The sequence below is a fragment of the Muntiacus reevesi genome, chromosome X (genome assembly GCF_963930625.1).
Source record: "Muntiacus reevesi chromosome X, mMunRee1.1, whole genome shotgun sequence".
In the NCBI taxonomy this organism is placed as follows: Eukaryota; Metazoa; Chordata; class Mammalia; order Artiodactyla; family Cervidae; genus Muntiacus; species Muntiacus reevesi.
The window spans coordinates 143,828,047-143,843,760 of record NC_089271.1 but is presented as its reverse complement, the minus strand read 5'-3'; positions in this window follow the sequence as shown (position 1 = coordinate 143,843,760).

Sequence of the window (15,714 nt, the reverse complement as noted above, 5' to 3'; positions counted from 1 at the left end):
CAAGAGATGAATATAGCCTTTACTGGGGCAGCATCAGTTTCCACAAAACAAGATAAGAACCCACCTCAGCTCTTCTGTCAGCATCCATGTTCCTGATGTTGTTTGTGAGAACATTGCCCATTACAGTGAATTGATTCCCCTAGTCTTTGTGTCTTCCACATGAAGTATACTGAGTTGAGGTGGAACAAAATGGGTCAACATGCTTTAGTAGATAAACACCACCAAGGCTGCTTGTCAATACTGACATGACTGAAGTAAGACAAAGGGCATTTGGAACAGGGTGCAAATGTATTCAAGTGCATAAACCAATTCCAGGCACTATTAGGTCTGGAAAAGTTTCTCTGTGGACCTGAACATCCAATTTAGGAGTCAGCTATGGAAATGAAGTCAGAGTGACCCTACTTGTGTTCCATTTGATGCAAACGTATTCAGAGAGCTTTTCTCCCCACTGAAATGCACTAATATGGCAGCTTGCTTATGCAAAACTTCACTTTAAGATTATTAAAATTAAATGAAAATGCTCATTTTGGTTTGAGGATTATGTGTGGATCTTAATTTACAAAATATACTCTCTGTTCCAGCCTACTGATGAGAAAATGGCCATCCTCCTCAACAGAACTAATAATAATCATTTCATTCTCACTTCAAGTCTTTAATGTAGGTTTTATACTTCCTATTTTCCAGCCAGGACGGGGGAGACAATGTAGTAGACATCAGAGCTTAGACTGAAGCCAGACTGGCTGGGTTTGAATTTCACCTGTGCCACTCACTAGCAGTAGAATCTTAAGTAAATTACATAGCTTCACTGTGCCTCAGTTTCCTCATTTCTAGAATAAGATAATAAAAGAAATTTCTTATAAGATACAATGAGTTAATTCACGGAAAGCACCTAAGTTATTATTGCCAAACATACAGTCAATGTTCAGAAAATGGAAGATCTTCTTCTGGATTTAGGTGGCCATTTGTTTCTGGCCAGTTAATCATACACATGAGAAGGAAAAATATGAATCACTGAAGCAAACTAGAAGAGAAAGCATAGGTCATGGGGGCAAACTGGCCTTACCCATAGTTCCTGAGATGAGCTGTGTAACTTGGACTGGGGGCAGGGGCAGGTGTACAGAAGGGTTGGAAAATGCAGTCCAGGGGGATTTAGTCCCTAGGATATTCCCACATGTGTCTGCCTCAGTCAGAATATCCTGGAATCTGGGAAATGAAAAAAAAGGCCCCTTCCTACACAGGCTCCAGGAAAAGTTTAGAACCCCAAGTAAATTCCCTACATATGAACATTCAAGTTGCTAAGTTTCAAAGATGCAAACGTGTGTTCCATTGATGTCTGGCATGAGTGAAATTTCAGCTTGCCCTACATCTCCTATGGCTGAGGGTCCTCCAGCGCTACTGTCTCACACCTCCTCTTCCTCCTCCACTCAGTAACTCTTTTTGCCTGTTCACTCCATGCCAGCCCCTGTATACCCTGTGTTGTACTGTGCTACTGTACCTCTCAAGGTACTGTAAGATTAAAAATGTTTTCTTTATTTTCTGTGCTTGATTTTTTATGTATTATTCATGTGAAAAGTATTATAAACCTATTACAGTAAATACTATATAGCCAATTGTGTTAGTTGGGTACCTAGGTTAACTTTGTTGGACTTTAGCAAATTGGACTTATGAAAGTGCTCTCAGAAAAGAACTCATTCATATGTAGGGGCTTACTCTATACAAATTACTAAGCTCAATGAATTGCAATAACTTCATTTTAAATGTCCTACTTTACCCTCTTGATTTAGAAGAGGCAATGTATGAAGCAACTAATTGTTCATCATAGTTTTTCTTTGGAAGACCTGAAGCACAGTTTCTGGCTTACCCAGTACAGGTGTCAAGCCCCTAAGTTACATGGAACCACCTTATCACCTTACTTTATAATTTTGAATGACCGGACTTAGTGTTTTATTGTCATCACAGAATTTAAATTCTTGAGGATTTGCAAAGAAAACTGGATGTCTGGGGCAGGAGTGAAAGTATTAATCTTCACACTTTAAGAGCTTTCCCTCAACCCTGCCATAATGTATAGGCCAGTCCTGTTTTCTGAGTAAAATGTAAATCCAACCACTTTCTAACACCTTTATTTTTGTCACTCTGATCCATGCCACCATCATCTCTCAGGTAGACTACTACAATAGCCTCCTAACTGGCATCTCCACCTTCAGTTTTACATCCTGTAGCAAATGCCATAGATTAGTGTACATGACTCCATTCCAATCTCAGTTACAGCAAGTAAAGTTTGACAGAAGTTGGAAACGAAGTCTACATTTCCTGAACTCCTGCCTCGATGGCCTGGATTCCACTAATACCTTCACCTCTGCCAAGCAGATAATAAACACCCATGATACTTGGAAGGAGAAGTGAGATGTAGTCCGTGCTTCTTCTGTGGATTCTGGTTTCTGTTAGTGAGCATGGGCTCAGAAAATTTCACTTCTTCTGTAGCAGTAATAATAGAGGTCCCAGGATATAGTTCCTAGTTTTGTGGGTATCAAAAGGCAAGGCATGAGACATCTACTTTGACTGTAGATGGAGAAGGAGACAGTGTGGTCTCAAAGCAAGTATCTGTGATGGTCTCAGCAGAAACAGAGTAGTCCAGTGGCTTCCTCACTTTCCACCCTCTTGATTATACCAGTTCTGCAGTACTATTCAGGAAAATAGTTCTGTAAATTTTAATACCTGAGTTAAATAAAAATGGCCACCCCAAAAGTCCCTCATGCTTTTTCCTCATACCCCCAGTTATTTTGTATACTCTTATTATCTATTTATGCATGCCTGTTTTTGAACTTTGTAAGTTCTCCAGGCAAGAATACTGCAGTGGGGTTGCCTTTCCCTTCTCCAGGTGTTCTTCTTGACCCAGGGATCAAACCCAGGTCTTCCACATTGCAAGCAGATTCTTCACCATATGGGCCATCAGAGAAGCCCCAAGAATACTGGAATGGGTAGCCATTCCCTCGTCCCGAGGATCTTCCTGACCCAGAGATAGAACCCGGGTCTCCTGCATTGCAAGCATATTTTCAACATCTGAGACACCTGGAAAGCCCTTAAAAATGGCCTCATATAGTATATATTCTTGGGACTTACCTGGTAGTCAATGATTAAGAATCTGCCTTGCAAGGCAGGGGACACAGGTTTGGTCCCTGGTCAGGGAACTAAGAGGCCTCCCAGACAGCTTAGAGGGTAACCAATATTCCTGCAATGCAGGAGACACAGGAGACATCGGTTCAATTCCTGGGTCAGAAAGATCCCCTGGAAGAGGGCATGGCAACCCACTCCAGTATTATTGCCTGGAAAATCCTGAGGAGCCTGGTGGGCTATAGTCCAAAGAGTCACAAAGAGTCAGACACGACTGAGCAACTAAACACACACACACAGGGGACTAATATCCCACATACTGCCTAGCAGCTAAGCACACGTCCCACAACTAGAGAGCCCAAGTGGCCCAACTACTGAGCCCATGTGCCACAATGTGCACTGAAACAAAGATCTCACATGCTGCAACTAATACCCAACACAACTAAATAAATATTAAAAACAAAACAAAAAACTTAAGATTAAAAAAAGTATAATGACAGTAATGATGCTGCAAGTTGGCAAGAATGTAGAGCAACTAGAAAGTTCGTTCTTTGTTATTGGGAATATACACTGGTACAACCATTTTGAAACATAATTTTATTATTACTTAGTAAAGTTGAGAGACTTCTCTGGTAGCTCAGCAGTAAAGAATCTACCTGCCAATTCAGGAGGCTTGGGTTTGATCCCCAGGTCAGGAAGATCCCCTGGAGAAGGAAACAGCAACCCATTCCAGTATTCTTGCCTAGGAAACCCCATGGACAGAGGAGTCAGGCAGGTTGCAGTTCATGGGGTCATAAAAAAAAAAGAGCAGGAAGTGACTTAGCGACTAAACAACAAGTAAAGTTGAAATGTTTTCAAATCCAAACTTGCTCTGCTCCCTGCACGATGGGCCAGTGAATTGGAGACAAAGGGTTGAGGCAAGGAATACAACTTTATTCAAAAAGCTGTTTGACCTATCAGATGGCAAAACTAATATCTCACAGGATCTGGATGCCAGGTTCTTTTATAGATCATAGATGAGGGGAGGTGAGGAAACAAAGTAAAAAGCCCATTAATCTTGTAAATATCTCCTAGAATGGCAAGCCTCAGGCAGGGGATGTGTAATTTATTCCTTCCTGTCATCCACAGGTGAACAGGGTCATTCCCTGAGGCAGCCATTATGTATGATTACAATAACAAAAGCAATGAAAAGCAAGGCAAAGAAACAGTTCCAACATGGGGTCAGAATTGGCTTTTCCCTGCAACAGAACTTGGGCACACTTTATGACCCAATTTCATCTAGGTATGTACTCTAGATCAGGGCTTCTCAACTGTTGACATTTTGGAACAGATAATTCTGCATTGTGGAGGGCTGTCCTGTGCATTGTAGGATGTTTAGCAGCATCCCTGGCCTCCACCTGCTAGATGCCAGGAACACATCCTCAGTTATGACAACCAAAAATGTTTCCAGACATCAAATGTCACCCTGGTTGGGGGGGGGGGGGTGTATAAAATCACCCTCAAGTGAGAAACTAGAGAAACTATCATGTATGGGCATTGGGGGATATGAATGAGAAAGTTCATTGAATAATAATTTGCAAAAGCATAAAACCAAAAGAATCCTATATGTCCAGCAACAAGAAATACACACATTGTGGGATTTTCATATGGTGGATAACTATACAGCAATGAAAACTGATTACTACAGTTGAACACATCAATATGAATAAATCTCACAAACACAAAATTGAGGGAGGGGAAGAGGAAGACAAGTAATACATCTAGTATAATTACATTTACATAAAGTCCAAAATGGATAAGATATAACATTATTTAAAGGAATATTGTGTGCTAATAAGTGAATTATTAACAAAGTTCAGGATAGTTGTTACCTCTGCAAAGGAATACGTGGCTGAATCAGGGAGGGCATGGGCAAGGCCTCAAAGGCATTGGCTGTGTTCTAATTCTCAAGCTTGGTGATGGATATACAAGTTTTTATATTATTGTTATATACCTTACATATATGCTGTATTATCTTCTGTATATATGAAATAGTTCATAATTTATAAGGAACTGATGGAGTCTAAAATAAGGTGGGAGAATGGAAAGAAAGGCACAAGTGTAAATAACAAATTGGATGAAAGAGAGAAAAAGAGAAGAGGCAACTTTTAGGTGCCTCTTAGTTTTAAACTCATTTTCTTCATGGATTTGGAGATGAAATCAACTCCTCATCTCTAAACACACATAAACCATTGCTTAGATTTCTAAGAAATGTAAATTTCATGCCTCACAATCTATTCTTCTATATGATGTGATCCACAGTACTTGATAATTTCACATTTCAGAAAACTCCCTTGTCTGAGCATCCTGCCATGTTAGAATTGTAAACATGTACTCATTTGCATTCCTTGGAGTTATAAGCATCTGAGAATAGGGGACTTAGAGTATAAGTGATTCTTCATCACTAACTTTACTATCATTAGAATATCCTTAACTGGTACAGAAAACTGTTTCCAACTCTGGCACCCACGCTACTCCTCTGACTTTTTCCCAATGGTCACCTCCCAGGTAGTGGAATAAAAGGAGAGTTTTGGATCATATCCTTTCAGAAGACAGAGACATAAGCCATGAAAATACCAAAACATCCTAACCTTCCCTGGGTTGAGACAGAGAGGTACAAGACAGATGTTTTCCTAGAAGAAGCACAAAGTTTTCAAGGTTGAAGGACTCAATGAGAACATATTTGATATATGTGGAAATATAAAAACCTACAAATATCCAGAGAAACAGGAAATGCAGGGTTTGTCCCTGACCTGAGTTAGGGACCGTCTCTCAGAGACCCAGAGAAGCCTGATATGTTAGAGTTAAAGCAACCCTCAGAGCAGCAACCCTGAGCTCCCTTCCTCACCATGAAAGGCTTCACATGCATCTATGTGGATAATGTGGCCCACTTGTCCTCTTGAAAGTGAAAGTCACTCAGTCGTGTCCAACTCTTTGCAACCCTATGGACTATACAGTTCATGGACTTCTCCAGGCCAGAATACTGGAGAAAGTAGCCATTCCCTTCCCCAGATCTTCCCAACCCAGGGATTGAACCCAGGTCTCCTACATTGCAGGTGGCGGATTCTTTACAAGCTAAGCTACCAGGGAAGCCCAAGAATACTGGAGTGGGTAGCCTGTCCCTTCTCCAGGGAACTTCCCAACCCAGGAATCTAACTGGGGTCTCCTGCATTGCAGGTGGATTCTGTACCAGCTGAGCTACCAGGGAATCCCACTTGTCCTGTATAAAAGCAACCACCTCTTAGATACCTCTTAGTCTTGAGAGTATAGCACTCAAAAAAGGTGTGTGGGGTTTTTGGGGTTTTTTAATTAATTTATTACTATAATTGAAGGCTAATTACTTTACAAATATTGTCGTGGTTTTTGCTAGACATTGACATGAATCAGCCACGAGTGTACATGTGAGGTGTGTGTTTTTTGTCTAAAGTGAACCTCCAAAAATCTCAAGCCCACATAAGGGCTTTTAATGTCAACTACAGTTAATATATGGGTGGCTCCATGGTAAAGAATCCACCTGCAATGCAGGAAACGTGGGAGACGTGGGTTTGATCCCTGTGTCAGGAAGATCCCTTGGAGGAGGAAATGACAACCCACTCCAGTATTCCCACTGGGATAATCTGATAGACAGAGGAGCCTTGTGGGCTGCAGTCCCCAGGGTTGCATAGAGTCGGACATGAGTGAATTCCATTACATTAACTATATTAACACAGAAATACACACACATACACATAATACACATACACACATACACATAGCACATACTACACACACGCACACACACACACACACACACACACCCTCCTAGCATGGCATGAACCTAACAACCAATTTGAAGCCTTTAAGTGACACTGCATGGACAAAATTTTACTTGGACTCTTCTTTCATTAAACAATGGTGACAAAAGGCCTTGTGCCTTTTTTTCTTTGTTCTAGCCATAAGGAATTCTCTGTTAGTACGTGATAATACATTTTTAAATGTCAAAACCAGTGACAGAGAAAAGGGTTATGGATACCTTATACTAACTTCACTTAGCAGACCTTTATCAAGTCCCTATGAAGAAAACACAGGGCTTTAAGAGAGACAAATAAATAAAGCCTTTATATTCCCAACTATTCAGAAGCTCACACTTTAGTAAGTTGGGGAGATATGCACAATAATAAATAATGTGAATATACTCAAGGATATGGGATGATCGAGCACAAAAAATAGAAAAAGGTATTGCTAGCTAGTGAGCACTCAAGTGGCCTTAATTAAATGTAGAAATAAGGCCTTCTACCCTCAAACCCCTGGCCCTCCCCTTTTCTAATACTCTACTCTGCTTAAGTACTTTACTTTTTTCTTTCAGTAAGTTCCAGATATTAGGCCCATTTCCTCTTCTATTTTTCTTTAAATTAGGACATATTTCAGACCTAGACAAAGGTACAGAGAATGCTACATCCATGCAACCATTGTCCATCTTAAAAATCATAAGATTATAAATAAAACTGGAACCCAGTATACCTCTCCCCAGTTGAATTCTCCCTCTTCTGTAAGATTTAACCACTGTCCTAAATAAGTTTATTGTTCTCATAGACACCATTATGCATGCTACATATATATTGATCACTCTGATGTATACCTTTTACTACATATATACGTACCTATAATCAGTGTAAAAATTTTTGAATGTTTTTAAACTCCATATATGCATGGTATCATAATGCCTTTATCCTTTTGGAACTAGGATTTACATATTTGTCACTTTCACCCCTGAATCTATGCCCCTTGTTATAAGTTGAATTTAGTCCCTCCCAAAAGATATGTTGAAATCTTAACTCCCCAAATCTATAAATGTGATCTTATTTGGAAATAGGGTATTTGCAGGTGTAATAAAGATGAGGTCATACTGGATTAGGGTGGACCCTTAATCCAATATGACTGGCTTCCTTATAAGAAAAGAACAGAAACAAGGGAACACTATGTGAAGATGAAGGAGATTGGAATCATGCATTTATTAATACCAGCTGAGTGATGCCAAGGCCTGACAGCAACCACCAGAAACTAGGAGAGAGGCACGGAACAGACTCTCCCTCAGAGCCTCTGGAAAGGACCAGCCCTGCCGATGGATACCTTGACTTCAGTCTTCTGGCCTCCAGAACAGAGAGGGAATGAATTTTTGGTGTTTTAAGCCACCTGGTTTGTGGCAATTTGTTAGGGTAACTCTAGGACAAAATTAGTATTTTAGGCCTTCTGGGATGCATCACCTTCTGGAGCACCCCCTGGCTCCCAGGGAGGAGTGCCCTCTGCCTGGTACTCACCCCCTCAGACCTTGCCTTCCAGGCATCTTGTCCCCTCCTGGCTCCTGAGGCTAGCAAGAGCAGCGTCTGACCACCACATGGCCTGTGAAGGAGTGAACCAGGACATGGTGGTTATTATGGATACAGTGTAGAAAGATTTGGGCCAAACTCAAGAACAGAGACCAAAACCATGCGGTAGGGACTCACAGATACTCGTGATGACTTCTGCGCCCTCCTTACCATCCTCCTCTTCCTCTTTGTCCACATAATTCTCATCATCGTCCTCCTAGCTGTCTTCCTCCTCCTCTGCTTCGTCCTCCTTATCGTTGTTGTATTCCTCATTCTCATCTCTCTCATCCTCTCCCTTCTCTTCTCCCTCCTCTTCATCCCTCTCCTTGTCACCTTCATCATCCCCCTCCTCATCATCATCTATCTCCTCAACTTCCTCCTCCTCTTCTTCTGCTTCTTCCTCCTCTTCCACCGGCTGTTCATTCCAGTACTCCTTGACTACGGACTGGGTGCCATCCGCCCCACCCTCTTCCTCCCAAAGGACTTGCACTACAGCCTGGAAATCCCTAGGCACCGCATCCCTGCCGACTCTGACATGCCATTCTGCAGGAATCGCTCCTCTGACTAATCCAGGGTCGCGGCCCATCCTGCTACCTGCTCTGTTCTAACCACCAGTGGCTGCACAGTGCTTTCCTGGGGCAGACATGGCAAGAAAGATGCACCAGTCAGTACCTCAACCAGAAAAGCGATCCGGCTGCTAGACTGAGCTGGCAAAGATGGTGATCACCGGCTGCTGACAGTGGGGCCTGACGGGAGTTGGCAAAGAAGATGGCAGCACACAAGTCTGAGATGGCGACTGTGGAGGCCTCGTGACAGGAAGGTTGGGGTTGGGGCGGCCCAAGGTGTGGCCAACCAGAACTTGCCTGAGCTGGCCATTGGACTTGCCGGGAAAGGATATGATGGGCAAGTGGCAGGAGGCAGAGCTTGAAAAGGTCAACAGGGAACTGCTTCCCTCATTAGAAGTTCTAAGCTCATTGGCTGAAAGATGAGGATTGACGTGCCTGGGTTTCAACAAATTTTCAAGACTATCAGCTTCTACAGTTTGAGTCCTTCCTCCCTTTCCTTCCAGGCCCTTGGAGTCGTGGATTACCCTTTAAGCCCAGGTATGTCCTATTCTTATACTTTTACCATTACCAGAAAAACTAAAGTATTCCAAAATAGAGGCACTTTGCTGCACAGGCTGAAATGTTCCCTGATTTCCACCTGGAGATGGCTCACGACAATAGGGACAGAGCTGGAAAGTGCTTAATGAACTCTGCTAAATTTGAAAGGAAGAGGACCCCGCAGTTACAGACACCCTCCCACTCACCTCCCTCCCCCCATTCCCACTCCCCCCTTACCCGTCCACCTTCCTCCCCCTTCCACTCCACCTGCCCCCTCATCCTCCTCCCCTCCACTTCCCCTCCCACCTCCCCTTCCCATTCCTTCACCCTCCTCCCCACATCCACCCTCCCCCCAACCTCTCCTTTGTAGAAAAGCCTCCTAGGCCTTCCCTGAGTTTCAAAGAGCAAATTTAATCAGAGAAGTGAGAAAATGCAGAAACAAAGGAAAACAGCCAAGCAAGAGAAAATAATCATAGTTTAGCCATAAATCAGAGTCATGGACCTTTATTTCCTCTTCCAAGGCTATATCTGAGCTATATCCTTGAATTGCTTTGCAGATACTAAAACCTCCACTAGGTGGAAGAATTTAACTGTATGCTGACCATGAACAAGTAGATTCCAGACAGGGAGAATTCATTTGAGTCAGTTCTAATGAGATGGATGAAACTGGAGCCCATTATATAGAGTGAAGTAAGCCAGAAAGATAAAGAACATTACAGCATACTAACACATATATATGGAATTTAGAAAGATGGTAATGATAACCCTATATGCAAAACAGAAAAAGAGACACAGATGTACAGAACAGACTTTTGGACTCTGTGGGAGAAGGCGAGGGTGGGATGTTTCGAGAGAACAGCATGTATATTATCTATGGTGAAACAGATCACCAGCCCAGGTGGGATGCATGAGACAAGTGCTCGGGCCTGGTGCACTGGGAAGACCCAGAGGGATTGGGTAGAGAGGGAGGTGGGAGGGGGGATCGGGATGGGGAATACATGTAAATCCATGGCTGATTCATGTCAATGTATGACAAGACCCACTGCGGTATTGTAAAGTGATTAGCTTCCAACTAATAAAAATAAATGAAAAAATCAAAAGATTGATGATGTTAACTCCCAAAATACCACCCTGTTACCTCACCACCAGCCAACCAGAAGAATATCCACAAGCTGATCATGTATGCAACTACCACCTCCCTCACCTTACCTTTACAACCCTTCCCTGAAAACCACTCAGGAGTCTGGGTCTTTTGAGCATGAGCTCCTTTACTACTTGCTTGACACCTTGCAGAAAATGCTATACTTTCCTTCACCACAACTGGCTATCAGTAGATTAGCTTTGCTGCACACTGGGTGAATGGACCCAAGATTGATTCAGTAACATATTCATTTCAAGCCTTCAAAGAATGAGTAAAGAAAGGGAGATAATTCTTTTAAAGGATCAAGTTAAGCATAATAGATATTAAAAGGCAGACTTCCTAGAATGATTTCTGAGTCAACAGTCCCAGGTTTTTTGTTGCATTCAGCCTCATTAAGCTAAGATTTCAAGGATAAATGAATCTTAAAATTGTGACGAAATCACTAGCTCTTTTATACTGATTCCATTTACTATTGTTACTGGGCAAAAAGCACCACAAGAATTCCTGATGAATCCTCTCAGTTCAGAAATACTCTTCCCTATCCTCATTATGTAGCACCCACTCATATCTCTGCATGGTAATGAGGGTCAACTTGCCCCCCATCCCCCAATATATAAAACTCCTTTCTTTGTGTGCTGATCCACTGCCGTGAGGAGACTGAAGTGACCAAATAGTAGCTTTAGCTTCAAGTTCAGTAGAATCTATCTGCCTGCAAGGTGGGAGACCTGGGTTAGATCCCTGGGTTGGGAAGATCCCCTGAAGAAGGGAAAGGCTACCCACTTCAGTATTCTGGCCTAGAGAATTCCATTGGCTGTATAGTCCATGGGGTCGCAAAGAGTGGGACCCAACTGAGCAATTTTCACTTTCACTTTTCAAGTTCAGTTGAATCCAATGTGTAAGACATCTAGTCTCTAGCAAGAAAGGATGGACCCCATTCTCCCAACTAAAATTTGTTGTAGACGTCAAGACTGTTGACATCAAACATACACATACTAAGAAGGTGTGACAAGGTTTATTCCTTACATAATAAGGCTTTCAGGGAAGAGAAAGGAAGCTTTCCCAAACTGCTCTGAAAATAGCTTGAAAGATTGGGAATGGACACTGATTTCAGCTTTTTGTTTTTTTTAGGAGGTGGGGCCAGAGTGAGAGTTTTGATGCAGAGATAGGACCTCCATGGTTTAAACCTCCTCCTGGCTTCCAAGAAGAGACTACTTGAGATTTCTTGCTAGCTTGTCCAGTTGTGGGTTGGAGGGAAAGAGGGAAGGTTGAGTCCCTAAAAGTCCTCAGTTCAGTTCAGTCGCTCAGTTGTGTCCAACTCTGCGACCCCATGAATCGCAGCACGCCAGGCCTCCCTGTCCATCACCAACTCCCAGAGTTTACTCAAACTCATGCCCATCAAGTCAGTGATGCTATCCAGCCATCTCATCCTCTCTTGTCCCCTTCTCCTCCTGCCCCCAATCCCTCCAAGCATCAGGGTCTTTTTCAATGAGTCAACTCTTCACATGAGGTGGCCAAAGTATTGGAGTTTCAGCTTCAGCATCAGTCCTTCCAATGAACACCCAGGGCTGATCTTCTTTAGGATGGACTGGTTGGATCTCCTTGCAGTCCAAGGGACTCTCAAGAGTCTGCTCCAACACCACAGCTCAAAAGCATCAATTTTTCGGCACTCAGCTTTCTTCACAGTCCAATTCTCATGTCCATACGTGACCACTGGAAAAACCATAGCCTTGACAACATGGACCTTTGTTGGCAAAGTAATGTCTCTGCTTTTTAATATGCTGTCTAGGTTGATCATAACTTTCCTTCCAAGGAGCAAACGTCTTTTAATTTCATGGCTGCAACCACCTTCTGCAGTGATTTAAGGGCCCAGAAAAATAAAGTCAGCCACTGTTTCCCCATCTATTTACCATGAAGTGATGGGACCAGATGCCATGATCTTAGTTTTCTGAATGTTGAGCTTTAAGCCAACTTTTTCACTCTCCTCTTTCACTTTCATCAAGCGGCTCTTTAGTTCTTCTTCACTTTCTGCCATAACAGTGGTGTCATCTGCATATCTGAGGTTATTGATATTTCTCCTGGCAATCTTGATTCCCATTTGTACTTGTTCCAGCCCAGCGTTTCTCATGAAGTACTCTGCATATATATTAGATGGAATCAGACTCATTTTTACATGAGTCAATCTGATTTTCACTCCTTAGTTCCCAGATTCATATACACTGGATTTGGGAACATAGCATCAAATGTTAGTCTTTGATTCACTGCATATATCCAGATCCTGGAGGAATGTGCCTGAACTATTAGAGTGTTGTACCCAAAATGAGTATAACTGAGTTGCTCCATCTTATGGGATTGAGTTGACCACAAAGAAGATGTTGATCAGATATACTCTTTCTTGAGCCCAAATGTACCTAAGGCCAGTCTGTCATCCATTACACTATTACAAGGAAGTTTAGAGAGATTTTCTTATCTTCCAGAGCTTGTGCCATCTCACTGGCTATGATAGCTAAAGTTAAAGTTTATGGCCATTGTCTCTAGGGCACGGACACTGATGCCAGGGGTATGGAACCAGGAGTCAACATATCCTCAGGTAGAACAGCCCTCTTTGCCTGGTGTCCCAATGAGTGGTCCAAGGGGTGGCATCACTTCTAATAACTACAGGGGACAGTACACAAATTAGAACATTACCCCTATTCCTAATGGAAAAATGTTCTGTGGCCCACTCTGTACCATAGACAAGCATATAACAAAAGGGGCTTCTCACACTCGATTTGGATCATTTTTATACTGATTTGGAAAAGCCACATGGGCACTGTTGCTGAATAAATGCATCTTCAATGTCCATACATGCCTACAGGAGAATCATGTGAATTTGTATCAGTAATACTGAAACAAGTTTGCCCTGGTTAGAGTGTTTCTATGAGGGGAGTTCAAATTTGTTAGCCATGGCCATGGAAGATTTTCTCTCCCCATATGGGCTTTCCAGGTGGCACAGTGGTAAAGAATCTGCCTGCCAATACAGAAGATGCCAGAGATGTGGGTTCGATTCCTCGGTGGGGAAGATCCCCTGGAATAGGGAATGACAACCCACTCCAGTATTTTTGCCTGTGAAATTCCATGGACAGAGGAGCCTGGAGGGCTACAGTCCATGGGGTTTCAAAGAGTCAGACACAATTGAGCTATTGAGCATGAGCACAGCATATGTGGATGAAATGACAAGCCTCAGGCAATTCATTCAGTTGCTGCTGCCACTTGACTCAAGCAGGCCATGGGGATATTTGCCAAGATGTGGTGCTGGATTCAGAGGTCATAAAGCTCATCCCCACCCCTGCACCTGTCAAGGTACAAGGAGTTCCACCCCAGATACCAAGATTCTTGCTTTCCTTCTATGGCCACATCATCTGCCTATTTTAATTCAGTAGTCAGTACCTTTTTCATTGACCACCTGCACCCAGACATATCTGGATGTTCCAGGAGGTCCATGGGCTGTGACACATGGTAAAACTTTCAATGGTCCATGATATCACCTACTTCTGTCTGAATAGGCAAACACAAGTGTAATCTAAATTTCACAAAGTCTACCAATGGATCATTATCCTTGTGATCTATGACCCACAATGTCCAATGACTGAAGTCAAGAGATAGTAGAAGCAATAAGCTGGAGTCACTTTCACCTTGCTGTATGACTAAGGTCAATGAAGGGGAAAAAAAGAGGAATGATTGGGGATTGTCAACGTGGAATCACTGATACAGTGAATTGACATCTGTGTCCTGACTTTCCCCAAGAAATCATTAGAAAGGGAATATTCCCACAGAATTCCCTGGTGGTTCAGTGCTTAGGGCTTGGCTCTTTCACTCCTGGGCCTGGGTTCAATCCCTGGTCAGGGAACTAATATCCTGCCAGACAAGAGGTACCCACCCTGCCCCCCTCCCAAAATAAAAGAAAGGAAATATCCCCTTGCTGGGAACAGCCTTGTATAGTGACCATATAGTCTGATTGTGATGGCTAGTCTGGCAATATTCTAGCAACGTAGCCAGTCCAGCAATGTTTTACAGTTAAAACTTTGATAATCCACTCCTTGATAATGCCAGCAGCTAGACCCTGAAAATGGCCGTAGAATACCCATTAATTGTCACGCCCATCAGTGCATTGTTGAGACTCCTTCACCATGAATGGCTTGCATTGAAAGTGGCCAAAAACCGGGCAGAACTTAGATTCAAGTGTTACTAGGGGCTTGCCAGAATCTGCTACTTATAAAAGAGTGACGATTTCATAGACAGAACAGGTTTCAATGGCTATTAGATGCTAGTTCAGTTCAGTTCACTTCAGTTGCTCAGTCATGTCTGACTCTTTGCGACCCCATCGACTGCAGCACGCCAGGCCTCCTTGTCCATCACCAACTCCCGGTGTTTACTCAAACTCATGTCCGTTGAGTCAGTGATGCCATCCAACCATCTTATCCTCTGTTGGCCCCTTCTCCTCCTGCCTTCAATCTTTCCCAGCATCAAGGTCTTTTCAAATAAGTCAGTTCTTCCCATCAGGTGGCCAAATGATTGGAGTTTCAGCTTCAGCATCAGTCCTTCCAATAAATATTCAGGACTGATTTCCTTTACGATGGACTGGTTAGATCTCCCTGCAGTCTAAGGGACTCTCAAGAGAATTCTCCAACTCCACAGTTCAAATGCATCAATTCTTTGGTGCTCAGCTTTCTTTATAGTCCAACTCTCACATCCATACATGACTACTGGAAAAATCATAGCTTTGACTAGATGGACCTTTGTTGGCAAAGTAATGTCTTTGCTTTTTAATATACTGTCTAGGTTGGTCATAACTTTTCTTCCAAAGAGCAAGCATCTTTTAATTTCATGGCTGCAGTCACCATCTGCAGTGATTTTGGAGCCCCCAAAAATAAAGTCAGCCACTGTTTCCACTGTTTCCCCATCTATTTGCCATGAAGTGATGGGACCAGATACCATG